The following is a 19,707-nucleotide window of genomic DNA, read 5'->3' as shown; positions in this document are numbered from 1 at the left end:
TAATCGACAGAGTCTTACAACTAAGACTTTATTAAGTACAGGTTTAAGGTTCTTTGGTTTCGTACCTCTGAGAGAACATTTTAAGCTTCTACATGAAGGGTTTCAGCTTAAGAGAACGTTTTATGGTTAGAGCCCATTAAGAAACCTAAAACTCATAACCTTGGAGTAATCACTCTTTAAAAGCATATAGCTATAAATTCGTTTGTTCTCAATACTAGTGTACATGTTACAAAACACCTCACACACACACACACACACACACACACCTACACACACACACAAATATAAGGAACATTCCAAAACAAGGACGATGTTATCAAGCAGTCAGCCTTTTACTGTCTCTTGTATTTCTTTATTGATAATTAGATTTTGCCTTTGAGCATGAATAACCATCACAGTGCTGCCATTTAGGATGAACTAGAAATAAGTGTCAAGTTACTGACAATTGCACGTTGAAATTCTGGTTGTTAGAATCACATACTCTATGCTTCTGTGCGATGCATAAGGGGAAAAGTGTTAAGATTGGAATGTGTACACTCACGGTAAAAAGTGCCAAAGGTAGTAAAATAAATATTAGCAATGTGCCGTTGTAGTGTCAGAGCTGTCATCTGTAGTCATATGAGATTATAGAATGCAGAGGAAGCAGCAGTACAAAGTAACTTTTAAGATAAAAAAAAAATGCAATAAAACTAAACGTACGGGCATAATATTAAAATAAATATTATTTCAACCATCTATAGGTTTTGGGTTTTGCTTTTGCCACCTGGGCAGCTTTGGCCTCCCGGGACCTGGCTTTGCAGGACCTCTGACGTTGTCCTGTCTTGTCTGGCATCTTGGTGTTGGCAGCAGATCCCTTGAGTGTTATGAGTTGTGGGATGATGCCTCCTCGGATTGGACTTGTTTGTCCCAAGGATGCTTGTTTGGATTGGGATCTGGGGAATTTAAAGTCCAGGTTAGTGACTTTGGCACCTTTGCCTGCTGGGTTCTTTGCATGGTAACTGTGGTGCACCAGGACTTTCTGGGACCAGAATATGGTCCCCACAGGCTTGGGAGAGCTTTGGTGTTTGCTGGTGTATAGTTGACAATCAGTATTGTTCAGTTCTCTTGGTGGTGGTGTTAATGTTACAGTAGTGTAGTATATTTCTTGTGTAATAAATATGATCAATATATCAATATACTGAATAGTAGTTTAGTCTTTAATGACAGTAAATAGTGCCTTTGCCCTATTGGAACACATTTAAAAGTGAAAGAAACAAGTAAAGAGATGGTCCAAGAGTTCCCTCGAACTGTCAGTGACCCGACCCATTTGTGGAGGCATTGGTGTGACTCTGACACACTCTAACATCCTTAGCTATGGCATAGGAACGAAGCACTGAGGCAGAACTAAGGTAAAATACACCGGTACTACAGTATGTAAAGGCACAGATAAGCTAACTTTTTTTTATTTATTTATGAGAAGACCACAGATAATGCTGACTATATAAAAATGTACTCTCTAGGGTGTGCTGCCTACGGGTTCCTATAGAGAGACCTGTGATATCTGACAAAGTATACATTTTATATATTAGATGAAATGCTCAATATATTGCAGGTGATACTTGTGGATGGCAGTGATGTATCACAGTAGTCAAAAATAATAAGAAAAAAATGTAATGTTGAACTATCAATGATACCATCCTGCATTAAAAAATTTATTCTGGCCTTGTGTAGCTTTTAAAAATGGTACTGTCTATCTTACTAAAATGAATTACGTTTGTGACGTGCTTAATCCTGTTGAATTAGTTGGATCTAGACATACCAGTTTTTCGAAATAATTGTTCAGCTCACATATTTGACTTCGTAAAAATTCTGTTATACTTTAAACATGTTAATAAATGAGTCATAACTTTTTTAAAAGCCAATGCTGGCAAGCCGCCGAACATTACACCCCGATATACCTCGTACGACTACTCATGACTTACAATGATTCGTGTGTAGCGATCCTTAACAAAAATCGTAAAAGTGGGAACCGGGTGTAAGAGTGCTAAAAGAGGTAATGAATCAATTACAGTTTATTTAGGATCCTGTAGGTAGAAACTGTTCTTTAACCTGCTGGTTCTGCATTGAACGCTGCGGTACCGTCTGCCTGATGGCAGTCTGGTGAACAGACTGTGTGCTGGTTAATTGCAGTGTGTGGTGATTCTCTGAGTCTTCCTAATACATTCTGTATGGAAGATGCCCTGTAAGGCAGGGAGTTTGTTGCCAGTAACGAGTTCAGCTGCTATCACGACTCTCTGGAGGGCCTTGTGGTCGTGGAAGGAGCAGCTGCCAAACTAGACAGTCATGCACCCAGTCAGCTGCTAGACGCCATTTAAAGTCTTTATAGGTATTATCGCTAATGAGTTTATATATGAGCCCAAATAGACAGTAGATTATACTATTATATGTATTTTATTGTTTTGTAACGCAAACATGGATTTGATTATTTCCTCGGGGCATTTTCTCGCCTGGATTTATGCAGTGATGCCCGATGCAACTTTTTTTTTTTTTTGATGCTTTATTTTTTGTCAAAGATGTTAAAACAGTTTGTACTAACCCAACCTATCTCTATGGCCAGTGAGTTAGATATTAATAGGGGATATTTCTGACATACAGCATGAGTCAAAAGTTTAGACACACCTTCTAATTCAGTGGTCTTTCTTTATTTTTATTGGAAACAATGCTGAAGGCATGCAAAATATACAATAATCTTGTTTGAACGGTTGATGTTTGATGACTTGCTTTCCTTAGATGGTCTTTGTGAGAGCCAGTTTCATCATGGTGCTTGATGGGTTTAGGGCACATGAATCCTTACATTTTTCAGATTAGAATGCTATAAAAACTGTTGAGCCAAGAAGAGATATTACAAGCTGATGCACAACTGCGGTCGTGTTAACAGCAGTGTGAGGTATAAATACCCAGTCTTAGCTTACAACATGACAACAGTATGACTTTAATAAATGTGTTAATTACTAATAGCTTCAGGATTTCCATCTGTAATGTATCAAATGTATCAAAAGTATCAGTAAATAACTCATGAGTGATTCATATGAGCGTTAACATTAGCTTGTTGTCCTTTGCTATCATTAATTTACTTAATTTGTCAAATTTGTTAAAATATTAGATGACAATATCATGGAAATGTGCATGGAAAATACATGATGCCTCTGGTTCTAATAATCTAAAAAACAAACAAATCATAGCCTGTTGATTATGAATAGTGTTTGTTAAACTGTTGTATAAAAGCAAAATCAGTACGTATCTGTGTGTTCAATTTCTTCAGTACTCGGACTGTGCCCTCGTGCCTACGACTGCATCAAAGCTGTGCTGATATGCATGTGACAAGCACGGACAATCTCTATTCAAGCACGTTTAAATGTATGTAGCCTAAGGTAAATTACACTCTTTGGCAGAACAGTGGTCTCGGTAGTGCCTAGGTGAGAATGAAACACATGGAGCAGGTGGCGTGAGGCAGCCAGGGACAGCGGAGTGCACACAAGAGTGTGAGGCCCACACCTTTCTTCTTGGTGTAGAGAGTTTTGAATGCATGGAGTCGGAATAGACAGGAGATCTGTATAAGCAAAGACTTAGCAAAGACTAAACAAAGGTACGATCAACCCACCGGTCAGCGTCGGCATGGCCTTTTTATAGGCTGATGGAGCATGGCGTCTGGTTATATTTGAGTTCTCCTGGAATTTTCACACGCACCTCTAGGGTTATGTCCAGATTTTTTTTAAGATGACAATATACCAGTTGTGGTAAGCAGAAAAACACAATGCTCTTAACGCAGAGGGTTTTTTAAAAGCAAAAGTCCACACCCCTGTCAGCAAAGAACACGACACTGAGGTTACAGTGGGCACTGAAACTGAACAGTTAAAGGTTAAAGATTCCCCAAAAGTCCCGCTTTCTAAAAAAATTGTTCTTGCACCATTCTCTCTAAAGTCTAAAAACCTTTGTGCATCATAATTCCTAGAAACCAGCTGTTAAGGTAATCAAATAGGCTCATACTACAGCAACAACCATGCCACGGACAAAGACATTGAGATCATGTTTTTTCCTTATTCTGAGGTTTAATGTGATTATTGAATGAAGCTATGGCCTATGATTAGTTTAATTTAATTTAAAAATACATGGCTTTGGTAGTAGTATTGCTAATTTCCAGTTTGTCTATTTTTTAAACTATATCTTTATATAATTTATTAATTTAGATCATTTTTTGGATAAATTTATATTTCTATCTATTCTATTAGCGAAATAGATGTGCTTTTAAATGCACTATTTAAATAATTCCTAATGAAAAAAACACTTGATAGTGTTTATTAATCATCAAAAAGTGTTACGACTTTTATAAAAGCACAACTTTTAAGGTCTTAGGTGTGTGTCTACATCATGATAGGAAAAACATGTATTCTGTATTCTAAAGAATGTGTATCCATGTGATGAAAGAAGCAATTGTTGATTATGGTCACTCTGCGAAATTCATCTCTTAACATTTGTTTCCCATCATATGGCCGATTAAAGTGTATTACTGTAAGAAAATTTTGGTAAGTAAAATCTTCAGTTTCAGCAAAAATTAGTTCATTAATACTTTATCTTCCTGGTTTTTCAACAAAACAGGGAAAGGTTTAATCCTAAACATTGTTTTAAAGTATTTTAATAAACCCTATCCAAACTGGTTAGTCCAGTTGTGTCCTTTTTTTTTTTTTACGTAAAACCTTTTAACCTGCTTCATACTAGCTCTTCTGGAGCAAACAATCATGATATAGTAGGACCCGTTTTATGCTTGAACCAGAACTGTAAATCTTTGACAAATTCTTATAGATCCATTTTGTGATAGTTACAAAAAAATTATAAAAAAGGTTTTACTTATTTACTTACTGCACTTTAATTGGCCATATGATCAGTATCATGTATCATTAACCTGGCTAAAACGTTTTCTTCGAAAAAACTTCAGGTCACAGATGCAGCATGAAACAAATAGGATTTTTTGAACAGTTTTATTTTGAGTAAATGATCTGCCATATATGGATGTATGTATGTGCAATAGAAGGCAGAGGTATCCTGCCTCCAGCTGTCTGGTGTGCCATGAGTCACTTGTGTTACAGTAACAGGAACTGTATTTAATTGTATATTAAAACAGCACAGGGAGCCAACAAAGCAAACAAGCCGGGCAGGTTTGATGGGGTCGTGGGAGAGAGAATCTGATGGCTGAACTTCTTTACTGTAGTGGGTTCTCTTCTCACTTTCTTTCTAAATCCTTGCTTTTCATTCATTAACGCAAACTGTTAGTGGAACCAAGGCAATATAGTCAGCAATATTACTGACTATTACTCAATAGTAATAGCAATCAGTGCTTGTGCCAGCGCCTCTAGAATAAATAATATTAATCAAACTACCTGTATGCTCACCAAGCTGGAGAATTTTTTGCTTAGATGTTTCAAGGGGTTCTGTCCACTTTCATTACAAATGGTAGCCTTCTTGATTAAAACTAAAAATACTATGGTTTATTTGCTTTGTGCCAAATTTTCAGTGTTCAAAATATAAAATTTTACTCTCGACATGCAAGATGTGCTTGTTAAACTCTTCCAAGTAGTTAAAAAATCATCCATAACATTAAACCCACCTAAGTTTTAGGTTTTACTTGCCCTCAAAACAGCTCTGTCCCCATGGTGCATGACTTTTTTCTTTATTGAAAATTCTTAGTTCAACCTTTTTTCTAAAATGTTTGAGTTGGAAATGTGTTTCTAGTGTCTTTAGCTTCTGCTAGAATCTTGTAATCAACATACCTGTATGTTGACAGAGGACGTCTGTGAAATCCTTTCGTTCTTCCGCAATTAATATTTCACAGAACTTTCACAGAATATCACTGTATTCTGCTTGGACCAAGATTTGGGAACAGGTTGTAAATCCTACGTTTAGCGTTTCGAAAATTCTTTTTGTTCGGTTTGTTTCCTGACATACGGTGGCAAAACACATTAACAAAACTGAAAACAAAATAACAAAACCCAAAACAAAATAACTACAGTAATTCAAAACCAAATTAACAAAACCCAAAACAATTTTTTTGGGGGGGAAGGGGAAGTACTGTATTAGCGGTAGATTCGTTTGTGTATGAATGTGCAAACATTATTGTGGTTCAAATATGGCGTTCTTACGGTGGCCCTGAAGTCAGTTTTGTTAATTTGTTTTGCACTTCACGGCCATCATAGTTTAAAGTGAAGCCGAACACACAAGAAACAAAGATAAAGAAACAAGTTCCTACTTCCTGTACTGTATATCTTGAGTGACAGATGTCTCGTCCAATCAGCGGTAAGCATTTCATTCGCAAACTATACCTACCTTTACCGGTTTGTATCTGACTGGCCGAGAAGTGCAATACAAATTAACAAAACGGAAAACAAATTAACAAATTTAAAACCAAATTAACAAATCCGAAAACAAAATAACAAAATCAAGTTATTGGGTTTGTATAATTTGTTTTCCGTTTTGTTAATTTGTATTGCACTTCTCAGCTAGTCAGGTATTAGTTATTTTGTTTTGGGTTTTGTTAATTTGGTTTTGAATTTGTTATTTTGTTTTGGGTTTTGTTATTTTGTTTTCAGTTTTGTTAATTAGTTTTGCACTGCTAAGAAAAAAACGTAAGGGAAAGAGGAAATGCCTTTTGGTTTAGTTAAAAGAAGGCAGAGGTATGCTGCCTCCAGCTGTCTGGTGTGCCATGAGTCACTTGTGTTACAGTAAAAGGAACTGTATTTGATTGTAAAGTAAAACAGCACAGGCAGCCAACATAGCAAACAAGCCGGGCAGGTTTGATGGGGTCGTGGGAGAGAGAAATTAAGGGCTGAACTCCTTTACTGTGGTGTGTTCTCTTCTCACTTTCTTTCTGAATCCTTGCTTTTCATTCATTAACTGTTAAGGCAATATAAAGTCAGTGCCTGTGCCAGCACCTTAAGAATAAATAATATTAATCAAACTACCTGTATGCTCACCAAGCTGGAGAATTTTTTGCTTGGATGTTTCAAGGGGTTTTGCCAACGTTCATCACAAATGGTAGCCTTCTTGATTCTCCTGTCACTCACCACCTCCACTGGGTCCAGAGGGCATCCTAGAACAGAGCTGGCCCTCCGGATCAGCCTGTTCAGTCTCTTTCTGTCCCCAGCAGAGATGCTGCTGCCCCAGCAAACCACGCCGTAAAAGATGGCTGATGCCACCACAGAGTCATAAAAGGACTTCAGCAGTGGGCTCTGCACTCCAAAAGACCTGAGCCTCAGAGGCAGGTACAAGGCCTGCTCTGCCCTTTTTTGTAGAGTGCATTTGAATTGTGAGTCCAGTCCAGTTTATTCTTCAGATAAACACCAAGGTACCTATAACTCTCCACAGCCTTAATGACCATGCCTTGAATGTTCAGTGGTTGTAGTGGAGGATGTTTGTGCCTGCGAAAGTCTACCACCAGCTCCTTGTTTTTTCCAGTGTTGATCTGAAGGTAGTTCCTTTGGCACCAGTCCACAAAGTTCCCTGCACTCCTTGTCATCCCCGTCAGTATTGCAGAGTCATTGGAGAACTTCTGCAGGAAGCAGTTGGTGACGTTGTGAGTGAAGTCTGCAGTGTAGATGGTGAAGCGGAATGGAGCCAGAACCGTTCCCTGTGGGGCCCCCGTACTGCAGATCACCCTGTCCGACACACAGCCCTGTGTGTGTGCTGTGGCATCTGCCACCTGGGTCTTTTCAGCAGATCCTTTTAATGCCCTGTATTGCAAGGTGGGGCCTCCATGGATCAGACCTGTTTGTCCAGCACATATGTACCTAACAACACTTCATTACCTAATTGTAAAAAGTAGTTATTTTGTTAAATGCCTTCGTTAAATGCCTAAATTGTTTCTACTCTACATTACATTCATAAATACATAAGGGTCAGTTTCCTGTGGTCACCCTATTAATTAATTAATTCGAGTTATGGGGCATGTGACCTGAGTTTTCATTCGATCTTACTAATAAAAGAAATCTTAGAAAAAGTACAGAAAGTAGCCTCTACCAGAAATAATAATTTAGCATGATTCCACTTTAATCTCTATTTTATAACCAAATACAGAAAAAAGGAGAACAATAAACAGATATGTAATACAGTTCATGCAATGGCATACAGTTCATATGGCGTTAATCATGTCAAACTAAATGCCAGGAAGTGGTATGGGTTAAAAAGGGTATTGGTATCATAACCCAAACATGTATTACATCTATACACTTGACTAACGAAACCAACTATTAGGAGGGAAAGGGCCTGGAGGTCCAGATGGTGGATATGGCCCAAAAGTATATAGTAAAGCCATGGTAGGGCTGACAGGGTACAGTACACCGCCAAAATTCATCAGTACTTGTAGAACCTCGATCCTCCTAGGATCCCACACACAATCCTCCTCCAGTCCACTAGGTACCATTCCACACCTGGGAGGAACCCAAGCGGTGTCATATCCTACTTGGTGCCAAGTCTTTTGAAGTGGATGGTTTTGATAGTCAATCCGTATCACATTACCTACTTGAACCCTGAGTTGCAGAATAACTTGTATTTCACCCGGTGGGAGAGCTATGGGGTAGGCAGCAGCTTTCTGAACGCTCCGACTCACATAGACACCAGGTCCCAACATGCCATCAATGGAACGGACAAAACCATTCCGTATGATATTTTTGCCATTCTGAAAGGTTGTACCATGATACATGATATAAGCTGTCTGGCCATATTGGTCCTGGCGTATCTCTAAGTCTGTAAAATAGTTTGGTAGTTCCATTATGGTAAAGTTGCTGTTTGGATGATCTGAGGGTGAAAAGACAAGCATGTAAGTTAATTTGTACTGTAGCCAATCCTTATTACATAATGTACTATAACTCATTAACAATTCAGACATAAAATATGTATTGTTACTGAAGACCTAAAAAAAATGAATTTTGCTTTTATTAATCACTTACTGTACTGTACAGGTACAATATGTAATAGAAAACAGAAGATTGTCATGTAATAAAATGGTTTAGAAAATTCTTAGTTTAACCTTTTTTCTAAAATGTTTGAGTTGGAAACGTGTTTTTAGCGTCTTTAGCTTCTGCTAGAATCTTGTAGAAACAGAGACATATCTGTATGTTGACAGAGGACGTCTGTGAAATCCTTTAGTTCATCCGCAATTAATGATTCACAGAATTTTCACAGAATATCACTGTATTCTGCTTGGACCAAGATTTGGGAACAGGTTGTAAATCCTACGTTTAGCGTTTTGAAAATTCTTTTTGTCGGGTTTGTTCACAGACACCTACTGCTGTTTACACTGCTAAGAAAAAAACGAAAGTGAAAGAGGAAATGCTTAGGTTTCATTTATCACTAGATTCATTTGCGCTCTTAGGTTTCATTTATCACTACATGGCATTTGTGCCATGTAATGTGCCTGTATGGAGTCTGGTGACGGAGAAGCCATAATGGCATAATGACATTAGGAAAATTATCAGAAAACTCACTAGGTGCAAAAAAAAACCCCCCAAAAAAAACAAGTTATGCATGACAAAAAGACAGTCCATTCAGATAATCTAGTAGCCTATAATTTGTTCCATATCGCTCTTGGGTTCAGAATACAGAGGAGTTGGAATTATTTTATTAGCTGAAAAATATTATATGCTTGCTAAAGATTGCTTGCTTGATCGCATTTTAACAAAACTAGTTTTGCACTTATCTGTCTGAAACGTACTTTATATCTTTCAAGAAAATGCTATGAAACCTTTATTTTTAAAGTGGAAACTAGATGTATATAAAGCCAGACAGTAAATCATGTTTTCTAATTAGCGTTATAAAAGGCTTTGTAAAGACTTGATAGCAAAGTGCTAAATTTACATTCTTTTTTAAATAAGAAAACAAGTTTGGCCTTGTCTAAATGTCTAAATTCACTTTCAATGCATTATTACTACTGCCTGGAACATTTCAGTTACAGAACCTGGATGCTACGCTAGCTAGCAAAACAAGGTATATAATTGCATATTTTGACAGGGTTTATAATAGCAGTAGATTATTTGTCTCTTTTTCTTTTAATATTTTTATCCAAGACAGCTATGCACTGATCAGACATTAAATTAAAACCACTGGCATGTCACGTGAATAAAATTAACTATTTTTCGCCATCTGCAAAGGGGTGGGATACATTTGGTGACAAGCTATCAACCGTCAAAGTTACATAAACAAGGGAAGCATAAGGATTGTGGAAAAATTTTATTGGCCTACAATTGTATTCAAGTGTGAAGTACTAAATACCCAGAAGGCCTCTGTTCAAGCCTTGTTTTGCTCGCTACAATAAAAAAGGAGGCATCTGCATGGCGAATTGGGGAAGTGAGAAATATACAGGTACAGTAGAATGCAGGGATAGGAAACAAAGCAATAATTAAAAATGATAATACTAATAATATTTAAATCTTTTTATAGCTGTTTACTCATAACTAACGATAATTAAGCGGAAAAGTATGCGAAATGTGACCCAAGAACAACCCGTACACACAGAGAGCAAGAAATAAGAAGCTTTAAAGCAAGCAGATCGTAATGGAAAAGTGCAGAACGTTCTTGGCAAAATAATATTAACAGAGATGTTTAGGAAAAGTCAAAAGAAATCACTTTCAGTTCCGTTTTTTCTGGACACAGAGCATAGATGGCCAGACTTCCCGTTTTTAAAGCTAAGAAACAAAGGGAGCAGTAGTTAATAATCAAATTCATTACTACCCCTTACTACACTCTATATTATACTACATAACCAAAATTCATCAATGAAGGTTTTAACTTTTTGAATATTACTTAATTAATTAATATAACTGTAATTACTAATCCATTATGTATACGTATATTATCAAACATCAATGTTTCAAATCATATAGGTTAATAATTAAATTACTGTATGATTTAAGAAGAATAGGATTATTCAATGAATCAAATTATAAATGATCAGTCTTTTACATAAGAAAAAATAATTATATTAATTATGCAATAATAACAATATTTAAAATAATATAATTTAACGCAATCAAGCTTTAACAAAATTACAAATTAATCATATTGACCCCAACTGAACTTAAGTCCAATAATTATTCATTATAATCTTCAGATCATAAAAAGAATAAATAAATAAAGTATAATAAAACTAAAAATTAACCAATAAAGGATTTCAATAATTTTGAGGAAAGTTAGTGAATTGGAATAGGAAGAGGAAAATAAGAATAAGATTATTATGCCTCTTAGAAAAAGCTTAAAACTTTCTCCGACGAAAACCCAAGTCTTCACCAGCAGTGGGCAATAGTCTGGTTAAGAAAGAGGAACAAACCAAACTTTCTCCAAAAAAAGCGAAAAATAAAAACAAGATCTTTTAGGCCTACCCAGACATGAATAAATATGAGATCAGAGGAGGAAAATGATGTAATGAGGAGGTGCCACATCAATCTGACCTGAAGAAAAGTAGCTTACATCTAATGAATATTAAGTAACTATTTGACTTAAGGTGGAGCAAACAATAATGTAATTGCTAAGTAGGGGTACTACTAAATCATGTAAAATTGGGGAAGTAAGGGGAGCTTGCTGAATTTTCGTTGGGTGTCTTTTGTCTTCTGGCTGGCCAGTCCAGTGCTGTCCATTTACTTCTGGTTGCAATAAACCTTTTTGCTCTTTTAATACTTAGGCAGTTGTTGGGTTTGTGTTTAGAAAGTTGGTTCAGTTCACAAAATTTGCCACGACAGGATCTGAATAACTTTGACTACAGGCAAATTGTGACTGGGACAAACCAAGGCACAGACTAGATGACTGGGACAAACCAAATCTCCAGATAAAAGCATGTGTTCTGGGCTGTTCCCTGAAAGCACCTACAATGGGCATGTGAGCATCAGTACTTCACCATAGAGCAATGAAGGAAGGTGGCCTGGTGTGATGAATCATGTTTTCTTTTACATCATGCGCACACCTGTTTGTGTGTGTGCGAGTTGATTACCTGGGGAAGAGAGCAAAGCCGGTAGATGCAGTGTCGTGCTCCGGGCGATGTTCTGCTGGGAAACCTTGAGTTCTGACATTCATGTGGATGTTCCTTTGACCAAGCACACCTCTTCATGGCAACAGTATTCTCTTATGGTCGTGGCCTCTTTCAGCAGGCTAATGTGCTCTGTTACATTGCAAAAATTGTTCAGGAACGGTTAGAGGAACTTGACAAAGACCCCAAGGTGTTGACTTGGCCTCCAAATTCTCCAGATTTCAGCATCTGTAGTATGTGCTAGAAAAACAATCCTGATCCATGGAGGCCCCACATAATTAAATATGTCTAAAATGTCTGGAGAAGGAGGATAAACTGCACGAGGTTCTTGATGCCTGTACTTGACATAAAATTGAATTAATTCCTATAAACTGAAGTGCATCTGTATGAGTGTTGAGGTAGCAGCGTCTCAGTAGGCCATCGTCTGTTGACATTTTTTAAGCTAGTATGTTTTAATAAATAGCTGAAGTTATTAAAAAGTCAGGAAAACAAAGTGTGTGTGTGGGTGTGCGAGTGGATGTATGCATGTATGTATGTACAATTAAAGGCAGAGGTATTCTGCCTCAAGCTGTCTAGTGTGCCATAAATCACAGAGGTATCTGGCTGTATAGTAAAACAGCATGTTTGATTGGGTTGTAGGAGAGAGGAATTAAGGGCTGAAATCCTTTATTGTAGTGTGTTTTCTTCTTACTTTCTTTGTGTCTTTGAATCCTTGCTTTTCATTCATTAACACAAACTGTTAGTGGAACCAAAGCAATGTAGAGTCAGTGCTTGTGCCAGCGCCTCTAGAATAATTTTTTTTTTTTTTTTTTTTTTTTGCCTAGATGTTTCGAGGGGTTCTGTCCACAAACTTTTGTGATCTAATAAATTGTAACAATAAAATGTAATGTCCATAATCTTGCTTACAAACTAATTTAAAAAAGGCCATATATCTACAGTACATAAACCGATACCTGAACCTCAAGTCTAAATTTCATCACAAATGGCAACCATCTTGATTGAAACTGAATATACTGTACTGTGGTTTATTTGCTTTGTTCAAAATCTCAAATTTTACTCTAGACATGCAAGATGTCCTTAATAAACCCTTCCAAGTAATTAAACAATCTATACCATTCAGCCATAACATGAACTACCTAGGTTTTAGGTTTTCCTTGTGCCACCAAGACAGCTCTCACCCCATTGTGTATGACTCCACAAGACCTCTGAAGGTGTACATTACATGCATAAATACTGTACGTATATAAGGGTCAGTTTCCTGTGGTCACCCTATTTATTGGAGTTATGGGGCATGTGACCTGAGTTTTTATTCGATCCTACTAGTAAAAGAAATCTTAGAAAAAGTACAGAAAGTATCCTCTATCAGAAAAAAATATTAGGCATGATTCCACTTTAATCTCCATTTTATAACCAAATACAGAAAAAAGCAGAACAATAAACAGATATGTAATACAGTCCATGCATTGGCATACAGTTCATAGGTCGTTAATCATGTCAAACTTAAGGCCAGGCAGCCATATGGGTTACAAAAGGTATTGGCATCATAACCCAAACATGTATTTCATCTATACACTTGTCTAACGAAACCAAACATAAGGGGGGAAAGGGCCTGGAGATCCAGATGGTGGATATGGCCCAAAAGTATATGGTAAAGCCATGGTAGTGCTGACAGGGTACAGTATAACGCCAGAATTGTTCAGTACTTTTAGAACATCGATCCTCCTAGGATCCCACACGCAATCCTCCTCCAGTCCACTAGGTACCATTCCGCAGTAAGGAGGAACCCAAGCGGTGTCATATCCTGCTTGGTGCCAAGTCTTTTGAAGTGGGTGGCCTTGATAGTCAATCTGTATCACATTACCTACTTGAACCCTGAGTTGCAGAATAACTCGAGCTTCCCCCGGTGGGAGAGTTATAGGGTAGGCAGCAGCTTTCTGAAAGCTCCGACTCACATAGACACCAGGTCCCAACATGCCATCTGTGGATTGGACAAAACCATTCCATATGATATTGTTGGCATTTTGAAAGGTTGTACCATGATACATGATATAAGCTGCCTGGCCATATTGGTCCTGGCGTATCTCTAAACCTTTAAAATAGTTTGGTAGTTCCATTATGGGACAGTTGCTGTTTGTATGATCTGAGGGTTAAAAGACAAGCATGTAAGCTACAGTAATTTGTGGCACATCCTTACTACAGTATATAATGTACTATAACTCATTAACATTTCAGACATGAAATATGTATTGTTACTGAAGGCCTAAAAAAAAGCTAATGAATTTTGCTTTTATAAATCACATTTACGGTATAGGTACAATATGTAATAGAAAACAGAAGATTGTCTGGTAATTAAATGGTAAGTGAATACTGGCACAAAAATATTCATGATTTGTCTAAACTAAGTAAATTTATCCAAAATTTATTGGAAAATTCTTAGTTTAACCTTTTTTCTAAAATGTTTGAGTTGGAAATGTGTTTTTAGAGTCTTTAGCTTCTGCTAGAATCTTGTAGAAACAGAGACATACCTGTATGTTGACAGAGGACGTCTTTGAAATCCTTTCGTTCTTCCGCAATTAATATTTCACTGAATTTTCACAGAATATCGCTGTATTCTGCTTGGACCAAGATTTGGAAACAGGTTGTAAATCCACGATTAGCGTTTCGAAAATTCTTTTTGTCGGGTTTGTTCACAGACACCTACTGCTGTTTATACTGCTAAGAAAAAAACGAAAGTGAAAGAGGAAATGCCTTTTGGTTTAGTTAACAGAAGGCAGAGGTATCCTGCCTCCAGCGGTCTGGTGTGGCATGAGTCACATTTTTTACGGTAAGAAGAACTGTATTTGATTGTACAGTATAGTAAAACAGCACAGGGAGCCAACAAAGCAAACAAAGCCGGGCAGGTTTGATGGGGTCGTGGGAGAGAGAAATTGATGGCTGAACTTTTTTACTGTAGTCTGTTCTCTTCTCACTTTCTTTCTGAATCCTTGCTTTTCATTCATTAACGCAAACTGTTAATGGAACCAAGACAATATAGGATCAGTGCTTGTGCCAGCGCCTCTAGAATAAATAATATTAATCAAACTACCTGTATGCTCACCAAGCTGGAGGATTTTTTGCTTAGATGTTTCGAGGGGTTCTGTCCACTTTCATCACAAATAATAGTCGTCTTGATTGAAACTGAAAATACTATGGTTTATTTGCTTTGTGCCAAATTTACAGTGTTCAAAATTTCAAATTTTACTCTCGACATGCAAGATGTGCTTGTTAAACTCTTTCAAGTAGTTGAAAAATAAGCCATAACATTAAACCCACCTAAGTTTTGGGTTCTACTTGCCACCAAAACAGCTCTGTCCCCATGACTCCACAAGACCTCTGTAGGTGTGCTGTGGCATCTGCCACCAGAATGTTATCAGCAGATTCTTTTAATGCCCTGTGTTGCAAGGTGGGGCCTCCATGGATCAGACTGACACTCCATGGATAAAGAAAATGTTATGAAACCTTTATTTTTAAAGTGGAAACTAGATGTATATAAAGCCAGACAATAAATCATGTTTTCTAATTAGCGTTATAAAAAGCTTTCTAAAAAATTGATAGCAAAGTGCTAAATTTACATTCTTTTTTAAATAAGAAAACAAGTTTGGCCTTGTCTAAATGTCTAAATTCACTTTTAATGCATTATTACTACTGCCTGGAACATTTCAGTTACAGAACCTGGATGCTACGCTAGCTAGCAAAACAGTGTTGCTAGCTAGTGTTGGTACAGTATATAATTGCATATTTTGACAGGGTTTATATTAGCAGTTGATTATTCGTCTTTTTTTCTCTTAATATTTTTTATGCAAGACAGCTATGCACTGATCAGACATCGAATTAAGACCACTGGCATGTCACATGAATAAAATTAGCTATTTTTCGCCATCTGCCAAGGGGTACATTTGGTGACAAGCAAAAGTCAAACGTCAAAGTTACAAAAGCAAGGGAAGCATGAGGATCTAAATAACTTTGAACACAGGCAAATTGTGACTGCTGAATACTGGGACAAACCAAATCTCCTAATAAAAGCATGTGTTCTGGGGTGTTCCCTGAAAGCACCTGCAATGGGCATGTGAGCATCAGTACTTCACCATAGAGCAATGGAGGAAGATGGCCTGGTGTAATGAATCATGTTTTTACATCATGCACACACATGTTTGTGTGCGTGCGAGTTGATTACCTGGGGAAGAGAGCAAAGCCGGTAGATGCAGTGTAATGCTCTGGTCGATGTTCTGCTGGGAAACCTTGAGTTCTGACATTCATGTGGATGTTCATTTGACCAAGTACACCTCTTCATGGCAACAGTATTCCCTTATGGTCGTGGCCTCTTTCAGCAGGCTAATGTGTTCTGTTACATTGCAAAAATTGTTCAGAAACGGTTTGAGGAACTTGACAAAGACCCCAAGGTGTTGACTTGGCCTTCAAATTCTCCAGATTTGAGCATCTGTAGTATGTGCTAGAAAAACAATCCTGATCCATGGAGGCCCCACATAATTAAATATGTCTAAAATGTCTGGAGAAGGAGGATAAACTGCACGAGGTTCTTGATGCCTGTTCTTGACATAAAATTGAATGAATTCCTATAAACTGAAGTGCATCTGTATGAGTGTTGAGGTAGCAGCGTCTCAGTAGGCCATCGTCTGTTGACATTTTTCTAAGCTAGTGTGTTTTAATAAATAGCTGAAGTTATTAAGAAGTCAGGAAAACAAAGTGTGTGTGTGGGTGTGCGAGTGGATGTGTGCATGTATGTACAGTATGTGCAATAAAGGCAGAGGTTTTCGGCCTCCAGCTGTCTAGTGTGCCATGAATCACTTGTGTTACGGAGGTATCTGGCTGTATAGTAAAACAGCATGTTTAAATAGGTTGTAGGAGAGAGGAATTAAGGGCTGAAATCCTTTATTGTTGTAGTGTGTTCTCTTCTCACCCTTTTTTCTAAATCCTTGCTTTTCATTCATACAAACCATTAGTGGAACCAAAGCAATGTAGAGTCAGTGCTTGTGCCAGCACCTCTAGAATAAATGATTTTAATCAAACTACCTGTACGCTCACACATTGCGTTTATTTTTTCTCCTAGATGTTTCGAGGGGATCTGTCCACTAACTTTTGTGATCTAAACAAAGCAATAAAATGTAATGTCTGTAATCTTTCTTACAAACTAATAAGAAAAAAATTCCATATATTACATAACAAACCTGAACCTCAAGTTTAAATTTCATCACAAATGGCAACCTTCTTGATTGAAACTGAAAATACTGTGGTTTATTTGCTTTGTTCAAAATCTTTAATTTTACTCTAGACATGCATATACAGTATATGGGTCGGTTTCCTGTGGTCACCATATTATCTGCAGTTATTGGGCATGTGACCTGAATTTTTCATTCAATCCTGGTGGTAAGATTGTGAAATGTGTTGGAGAGTTGACAAAATGTTCTCACGATGGTACAGCAGGACCAGCTAACTTGTCACATTACCATACACTCTTTCTGTTTCAGTTGAATTGTTAGCTAGATATGCTTTCAAATTATATAAGCTCATGGAGAAGAACAGGAAGGCACTTAGTAATAAAGTGTTTCAAGACTTAAAATGCCTCAATTTAGCTTTAATTACAATATTTTTTAAAGAAATGTTGAACCATAGCACACACATTATTTTATAAAAAGTACAAAAAGTAGTCTATACCAAAAATAATTCTTTGGCATGATTGATTTTATTCTCCAGTTGATTACCAAATACAAAAGAAAGCAGACAGATATAAACAGATATGTGATATAGTTCATGAAATTCCATACAGGTCATATAGTGTAAGTCAAATTTAATGCAAATTAGGAATTCTTGGCTAAGGACACCAAAATAGAGTGGCATGGAAGCATGTAAGAATTGTCCAAAAACGAGAGCCATTTGTCCAAAAACAATTGTCTAAGGGAAATAAAATGGAGGTGGCATAAGACCTGGAATTGGAATCCCAAAGGTAGGTGAGCGAAATTGCGGTGCTGTACGTCCAATGCCTTGTATTGGAGTTCCAGGTATCAGGCGCAGGTAATCTGTACAATACATGGGAGGTCCAGGGATCGGAAATGGGTAATCTACCATTGGATATCCAGGTCTAGGTATCAAATGTGGGTAATCCAACATTGGGGGTCCAGCTATTGGACATGGAAAATCTAGCATTGGAGGTCCAGGTGTTAAACGTGGCCAAGCTAGCGATGGAGCTACCCGTACACACTTAAAAGGACCTCGCTTGACTCTGCTGGTAGATGCATTCTTGGTAGGGCCATCATTGTTCAGTACTTCTAGAACATCAATCCTCTTAGGATCCCACACACAATCCTCTTCAAGTCCACTAGCTACCATTCCACAGTTAGGAGGAACCCAAGCGGTGTCATATCCTGCTTGGTGCCAAGTCTTTTGAAGTGGATGGCCTTGATAGTCAATCCGTTTCACTTTGCCTACTCGCACCCTGAGTCGCAGAATTACTCGTACTTCACCCAGTTTGTAAGGTAAGGGGTAGGTAGCAGCTTTCTGAAAACTCCGAGTCACGTAGACGCCAGGCCCCAACATGCCTTTAGTGGAAGGGACAAAACCATTCTGTTTGATACTGTTGGCATTTGCAAGGGTTGTACCATGATACATGATATACGCTTCCTGGCCACCGCGGTCTTGGCTTATCTCTAAGCCTTTAATAAAGTCTAGTTGTTCCATTTTGGTAAAGTTGCTGTTTGTATGATCTAAGGGTTAAAGAACAAGCATGTAAGCTACTGTAATTTGTGGCCAATCCTTACTATATAATGTACAATAACTCATTAACGGATATAAAAGATATATTGTTACTGAACGCCTAAAAAATAAAATGCAATTTACTTTTTGAAATCACATGTACATATGTACAATGTGTAATACATGACAGTAAACATCAGAAAATCTATCCAAAATATATGTGAATATTATCAGTTAAATCTTTCGAAAATGTTTTAACTGGAAAAGCATTTTAAGAGTCTTTAGCTTTTAGCTTGTGCAAGAATCTGAAGCAGAAACATACCTGTATGGTGACAGGTCTGTGAAATCCTTTTGTTTTCCCACAATTATTATTTCAATCGCTGTATACTGCCTGGACAGAAATTTACGTTTTGAGTATTCTTTTTGTTGGGTTTGGGGAGCCACACATACTGCTTTTTATGCAGTAAGAGAAAATAAAAGTAAAAGAGCAAATGCATTATATCCTTATTGCTGATGGAATACAAATACATAAATGTGAACTTTGAACTTGTCCAACCCAGTTGTTTTGCTTGTTAAGAACAGAGAAGAGTAACTTTACAGTACAATAGCGTGTTGTTTGGTTTGCCTGTGTGATAGGAGAAAAACACTATAGGAACGTTCTTACAGAAAATAATTAAGGATGGTGGTGTTTGTCCTTATACACTACTACTTTTTATCTCAAAATTTTTTATTTGTTAAAGAATGACATGTAGATTGTTGTATCCATAAATGTTTGGGGGGGGGTTGATGTCATTTAAAACTAGTCAGTTCCAGTTATTGCTTGTAACATTATATTTAACTATAATGTATGTAATAATATATGTATAATAACTTATACAGAGTTATTCATACAGGATTAGTTTTAAAGGTTAGCATCT

The 19,707-nt window shown here is 37.3% G+C and overlaps 1 protein-coding gene and 1 long non-coding RNA gene across 4 annotated transcripts in view; one reads left to right on the top strand and one right to left on the bottom strand.

Annotated features, from left to right (window-relative positions):
* Nucleotides 1-19,707, top strand: part of cacna1ba (calcium channel, voltage-dependent, N type, alpha 1B subunit, a) — a 156,151-nt gene that overhangs the window by 18,015 nt on the left and 118,429 nt on the right. The window lies entirely within an intron of this gene.
* LOC128509341 (uncharacterized) lies at nt 13,404-14,819 on the bottom strand. The gene is made up of 2 exons (XR_008356028.1): nt 14,569-14,819; nt 13,404-14,183 (listed from the first exon to the last, which is right to left on the bottom strand). It is a non-coding gene; the product is annotated as an uncharacterized LOC128509341 (long non-coding RNA).

The sequence above is a fragment of the Clarias gariepinus genome, chromosome 21 (genome assembly GCF_024256425.1).
Source record: "Clarias gariepinus isolate MV-2021 ecotype Netherlands chromosome 21, CGAR_prim_01v2, whole genome shotgun sequence".
Lineage (NCBI taxonomy): Eukaryota > Metazoa > Chordata > Actinopteri > Siluriformes > Clariidae > Clarias > Clarias gariepinus.
The sequence above is the reverse complement of the archived record's forward strand: the minus strand, read 5'-3'. Positions and strand labels throughout refer to the sequence as shown.